We start from the raw sequence: 6,562 nt of genomic DNA, 5'->3' as shown, positions 1-6,562 counted from the left end.
GTGGTTCAGTTGGTTAAGCAACTGCCTTCGGCTCAGGTCATGATCCTGGAGTCCTGGGATCGAGTCCCGCATCGGCTCCCTGCTCAGCAGGGAGTCTGCTTCTCCCTCTGACTCCCCCCTCTTGTACTTGCTCTCTATCTCATTCTCTCTCTCAAATAAATAAATAAATAAAATATTTAAAAAATAAAATTAAAAATAAATAAATGTAAGAAAGTAAAGGAAAGGCAATCATCCATTCATTTACGTATTTAGTAAGTGTCTCCTGTTTACCAGGTCCTGTTCAATGTACACAGCTAAGCAGAAATGTGTGTTCTCATGGTTGGCGTGAGCCAAGCTACTCACGCTGTTTGACAAAGTCCAAGTATGGGGGATAATCCTGAAAATCAGGAGACTCCACAGCTGGCTCCTGCTACTTCCTTTCATTTTGTTTGCGGCAATCTCTATAATCATGGGATTTTTCCTCGGGTTTCATGATAACATGATTTATAAATTTAGTTATGCCTATGTAAGCATTCACAATGAAACTGATTCCAAAAAGGCTGATGATGGGCCAAGAAGTAAAAATACCCGATGTCCTCCAATCTGTAAGGGAGCTGTTGGATCCAGGCCCAGTAAAAGTCCCTACTGATGAGACTCCTCAGGCACCTCTGAAACATCAGGATTCTAGGAAAGGAAAATCTCATGTCATTCCCACAGGACAGGGACCTCCCTATGTTACTTTGATAGGATAGGGTGCACACATTCTAAGTTGCCTTGGGAGCACGAATAAACTTTAGATAATCTTTAAGCAAGAGTAAAAATATAACTTTTTCCACATTAGCACACAATAGCAGATAGGTTATGCTTTGTCTCACACGGTCACGCTCTGTCTAGTACCTTTGTTTTTAAATCCAAAATGATTTAAGATGATTGTAATAAGATGTAAAAAATAAAATCACATGTTATGAAAGAATGGAAAAAACAAGGAAATATTCTAATGTATAAATAAAGTCCCTCCGAGGCTATCGGGAGCAGATGCTTACAACCTGATCCTGTGTCCGTGTCTCCTCACTCGCTGACACCGTCCTTTCCTTCAATGACCCTTCCCCTGCTGGGGCTGGACTCCGGCAATGGACTACGCAACAGATGGTAAAAGAAGTCAGCAAAATAACTAGACAATATATTAAGGACTGGTTCTGTCACCAGACTGGTGGGATTCTCAGTCTTTCTTGGAAGCTACTGTTTGGGTTTTTTTTTTCCCTCCCAAACAGAACCCTCGAGGTCACCCCTCTGACCCCAAGATGTTTTGCACTGTCCAGTTCTCACCTCCTGGATAAATTAGAAGATACTTTCTCATGGTTCCCCCAAACACCTCTCTTTGTCCTTAGGCTCTGAACTGCAAATATGTTCCTCACTGCACCTCATGACTTCCAAGAGCCGTACCCCAAGAAGGCCTGAGAATCCCACCGTTGTGGTGGCCAAGCTGGCTTCTGTCTATATCCACAGAGAGAGGCTCAGGTTCCTGCAGGGCTGGAGTGAAGGAAGTGAGTGAGTGGCACCAAGTATGATGAGAGACATGTACTCCCTAAACTCATCCACTTCTGCTCCTATATTTTTATTCTCTAGTAAAAGTCTATCTTTAAAATGCCAGCGTCACCTTAAATAAACCAAAGGAAAGAGGAGTATCATGGCGGCTTGGTGCTCGGTGCTCTCCTGGGGTGTCTTGGACATGGAGGGGACCTGGGGCTAGCGCAGCGGAAGAAAGGAACTGCAGAGGGCTGGGCAGTGACATCTGTTTGCATGGCTTCACTTGTCCGGTCCAACGCACTGCTCCCACAATAGCTCCCAGGCATTCACAGTCCATCACATTACCTGCCGCTCGCAAGCCTCCAGCGGCTCCCCATCTCACTCACGAGTGAAAGCCACAGTCCTGACATTCACTTAAAAGGGCTCTTATTTCTTTTTTTAAAAGATTTTATTTATTTGAGAGAAAGAGAACGCGTTGGGGTGGGGGGCAGAGGAAGAAGCAGGCTCCCTGCTGAGCCCGGAGCCTGATGTGGGGATGTGGGGCTTGATCCTGGGATCATGATCTGAGCTGTTGAAGGCAGATGGTTAACCAACTGAGCCACCCAGGTGCCCCAGCCAGAGTTCACATATTGCCAAACATCAGAAAACATGAGAGAGACCCTGGGAATGTAGCTGATGTGGGAAAGCCTCCAGCCAGAGTTCACACCTTATCACACATCAGATAACCTATGCCAGAGAGAAACCCTACGAAAGTGGTGAATGTGGCAAAACCTTTCCCCGGAGCACAAGTCTCACCAGCACTCAGAAGAAGGCACACTGCAAAAAGACCTTACAGATGTAGTCAGCCTGAGAAAGCCTTCAGTCAGCATACAATCCTTTTTTAAATACAGATTTATTTATTTATTTGAGAGGGCGAGAGAAGGGAGAGAGAGAGAGAGAGAGAGAGAGAGAGAGACTCTCAAGCAGATTAAGCCTGACGTGGCCTGATCCCAGGACCCTGACATCATGACCTGAGCAGCCGAAACCAAGAGTCGGGCACTCAAGTAACTGCACCACCCAGGCACCCCCAGAATAGAATCCTTTTAAGCATCGAATAACTCACACTACCCAGAAATTCTGTGAATGTGAAGAATGTATTGACTTCAGGTAAAAATCAGTCATCACCTGAGATCAAAGACTCCACTGGCAATACAAGGAAAGTTTAAGACTTGACATTTCATGAAAGGCCAGCCAGTTAATGTTGTGAGCAAGACACTAACAAATAAATTTTGTGAGATACTTGAGGACAGGTATTGTGTAGTTCTGATATTTCAGCTTTTTATCAGTGTTTCTTATAGATACTCCATGTAAATGCTTCTATCATTCATTAACACATTTTCGGTCAGACTTTTCATGCCCTCATCTTCAGAAGCTCTCTGAAACCTTAAAAAATAGGAATTCCCCTATAAAACAAATAAGTCATGGAGATGAAAAGTCCAACACAGGGAATCTAGTAAAAAATATCATAATAACGTTGTATGGTGAGAGCTGGTAACCTCTCTTATGGTAGTGAGCATCGTGCGATGTATAGAATTATTGAATGACTACATTGTGTCCCTGAAACTAATATAACATTGACTGTCAGGCATACTTTAATAATGAAAAATTTAAAAAAGGAGTGCCTCAAATGGAAATGGAACCACCCACATAGAAATTGAGAAAACGTTTTAATTGGAAGATCACCCCAAATTCTACATCCACGAGTTCTATACAGAGAAGCCAGGAATCCAAGTATCTATCAGAGCTGTGACAGAGACAATTCCAGAGGACCTATGGAAGCAAAGGGACACCATTTAGATAACTGAGCCCTTTAACAGAGCTGTTCATTCCATCACTATGCTTCTCTTCACTTCCTCATCTCCAACACCACAAGATTTTATCTAAGGGGGAAAGACACATGGGAAGAGAGTGATTTTCAAGATGTATTTCACAAGAATAAATCTCTACAGGATTATAGACGTGTACTTTTTTTTTTCAGACTTTATTTATTTATTTGACAGAGAAAGCGCACAAGTAGGCAGAGCGGCAGGCAGATGGAGAGGGAGAAGCAGGCTCTCTGCTGAACAGGGAGCCGGATGTGGGGCTCGATCCCAAGGCCCCAGGATTGTGACCCGAGCCGAAGGCAGCCGCTCAACTGACTGCACCACCCAGGTGTCCCTGACATGTACTTTTCGAAGCCTATCTTCTCTTCTTTGAACATACCAGTGAAGAAGTAGAGGATCAGGAAAGACACACAGATACTAAATCTCTGAGCCTATTTCTATTATTCTTATTACTTGGCACTTTGTTTAAGAAGCACTATGCTGGGGCACCTGGGTGGCTCAGATGGTTGGGCATCTGCCTTTGACTCGGGATCCCGGGGTCCTGGGATCGAGCCCCGCATCAGGCTCCCTGCTCCGCGGGAGGCCTGCTTCTCCCTCTCCCTCTGCCCTTGCCCCCCCAGCTCATGCGCGTGTGCGCTCTCTCTCTACTAAAGAAAATCTTTTTAAAAGAGCACTGTGTTATTATGCTTCGTGAGTGAACCTAATTATCCACATTCAATGAGGTCACGTCACTCTAGTAGATTGGGCCTTAGGTCAGAAGGTAAGATGATACTAAATCCAAGTTCCCCTGAGATACCCACAGCATAGCAGGAGGAAACCAGAAATGACCTAAACATGACGAACTGAAACTGGATTCCTCTCCCCCCAAAATGCACTTCTATTTAGTTTTAGTTGGCTGTTAATCAGTGTAAGTTCACATACAATTTAAAATATTCTCTAGATTGTATGATCACGGTTATAATACAACCAAACATCGAGAACAGAAATTGTGGCAGGGAACAGAAATTATTTGTCAAAATCTTTAGGCCAGTGTTCAACAATATTAAATTGAAAATACAGGTTTACACTTCCACTGACTTCTATTTAATCCATCCATTGATGGGTTAATGACATGATGGTAATTTTGGTAAGACTCTAAGGGCTGGCTGGCGTTTGGGGCAGTTTGAGTATGTAAAAGTCAATAAGGCTATTTTTCATTTGCAAAATCAGTTAAAGTTAGTTAACAAATTCCAAAAGACATAACTTCAAACAAAGTAGTATACAAATTTTTGTTATAAAACCAATAATTCAAATATGTTTTTAATAAAAAAACCCCTCTGATTTCATCTATTTAATGGGAAATCACTAAAATGTTGCATAAACTTTCTGGGGGACAGACATGTTCTGTATCATGACCAGTGTGGTGGTTACTCAAGTGTATACATTTGTCAAGTCATTCACCTGTATGCTTAAAAATACTTTCAAAAATATTTGAAAAAAATGTTATGCAAGCAGACCATTAATTTCAATTATTTCTCTTTAAGGACACATATTTTTTCTTTACAATATGTATACATTCCTGAGAAGTTTGTAAAACCAGCTCTTTATTTAGATTTGCGAATCTACAGGATCCAGGTTCAAGCTCAGATGCATTTCTTTCCACATACACTCATGCACATATATATTCCATGTCTTGCTGCATCACTGAAGGTCATGAGCTTTAATCTTTCCCAGCTTATTTTGACAATGATTTTCTACTTTTTAATTTTTCTGGATAGAATTGCTTTATTTTTTTCCAATTTTGCTTTATTGGAATCTCTGTGGCAATTTTTCATTTAGGAGCATTAATGTTCTACATATTGAATTCTGAGTTCTGTTTGACTCTCTCTTAACTGTTCCCAATTTCTTTGAGAGACTCCTTGTGCCATTTGCCAGGCTGGGTTCTTAGCAGCATCACATTCATAACTCGTTTCACCTTCGTAACAACCTATAGAAGGAACCACCAAGGAACAATCTCTGAGATGCACCAAGGGAGAATGCCACACACTGTGAGGGGTTTCAAATTCCGCCCATTCTTAGCCAAAGGACTGTGGGAGGCTTGCTTAGACACAAGGATATAAGACTCAGGAAACGTAGAGAGACAATCAGACAAATCCATTGATGTTGTCTCTCAGGCTTGTCTATTTAGGAAGGAGCAAGAGCCTATGACATTTTCGGAGATGCAGACACATAAGCACTTAATTCAGCACCAGCTACTCCACTTTTCTGCTCAGCACTGACTTCTTCCAACTACCAGTGTGCTTCTCTGAGCTAGGCCACTTCACTCACATTCATCACTGTCAGAATGAACAACTTGCATCAAGGCCATACCTTACCAAGGGATACAATCTGACAGTTTCCCTCCGCAATACGACAGTATTTGGATCCTGGAGATGTTGTCATTGGTAAATATATTGAGGTCTATACAAGGTCAGGTAGATGAGCTAGAGTATACATCTCTCTCTCACACACACACACATACATACACACAAACACACACACACAAATACCCCAGTAGGTAGGGTAGGAAAATAATTGGATTGGGATTAAACATGGACTCTAATCTTAGTTTTGCCATTTGCTAGTTCTGAAACTTGAAGCATGTCCTATCTTGCGCAAGTAGTAGGGCCCATAACACAACAATTAAGGATGTGAGCTCCTCTAGCCAAATCATGGGTAACCTTATTTAACCTCTCTGAGACCGTTTCCTCATCTGTAAAATGAGGTTAATAATAATGACTTCATTTATTCAAAAATTATTTGATAATCTACAACATGCCAGTCTCTGTTGGAGCTTATGTTTTGAGGTAAAATGTGCTAAGCACATCTGATAAGGACTACCAGGAATAAATGCATAGTCCAACAAAATTAGGTTTATTCATCCACCGCAACAAGGTAGACCATTACCAGCAGTAACCTGGAGCATCTCACAAAGAATGAAACAGAGTTATTGCAGGACTTTGAGAAAAAGTAAAATTTTAGGTAACATTTTATGAAAGTGTTTTGATAGACTCAATGCAAGGCTGGTTTGCATTAATTTTTTTTTTTTTTTTGAGAGAGAGAATCTTAAGCAGGCTCCCCGCCCTGTGTGGAGCTGACCTGAGTTCCACATGGGCCACAGGGCTCCACATGGGGCTTGATGTCATGACCCTGAGATCATGACCTGAGCAGAAATC

The sequence above is a fragment of the Eumetopias jubatus genome, unplaced genomic scaffold, assembly GCF_037043125.1.
Source record: "Eumetopias jubatus isolate StellerSeaLion01/CBP00866 unplaced genomic scaffold, mEumJub1_p1.0 scaffold_6, whole genome shotgun sequence".
NCBI lineage: Eukaryota > Metazoa > Chordata > Mammalia > Carnivora > Otariidae > Eumetopias > Eumetopias jubatus.
The sequence above is the reverse complement of the archived record's forward strand: the minus strand, read 5'-3'. Positions refer to the sequence as shown.